The sequence below is a fragment of the Vulpes lagopus genome, chromosome 18 (genome assembly GCF_018345385.1).
Source record: "Vulpes lagopus strain Blue_001 chromosome 18, ASM1834538v1, whole genome shotgun sequence".
In the NCBI taxonomy this organism is placed as follows: domain Eukaryota; kingdom Metazoa; phylum Chordata; class Mammalia; order Carnivora; family Canidae; genus Vulpes; species Vulpes lagopus.
In genome coordinates this window covers 47,633,900-47,634,153 of record NC_054841.1, presented here as the reverse complement: position 1 = coordinate 47,634,153, position 254 = coordinate 47,633,900, and positions in this window count along the sequence as shown.

Genomic DNA, 254 nt, shown 5'->3' with positions numbered 1-254 from the left:
TTGAGGACCCTTCCTCTTCTGCCATATTGCCCTGCCCCTGTGTCATCAACTTCCTCTCAAACATTACAGGAGTAAAGTTCTTGCACTGTAATTACAGCAATTCTGTAAGATTCTTTTAAAATAAAACTTCTTGGGGATCCCTGGGTGGCGCAGCGGTTCGGCACCTGCCTTTGGCCCAGGGCGCGATCCTGGAGACCCGGGATCGAATCCCACATCGGGCTCCCGGTGCATGGAGCCTGCTTCTCCCTCTGCCT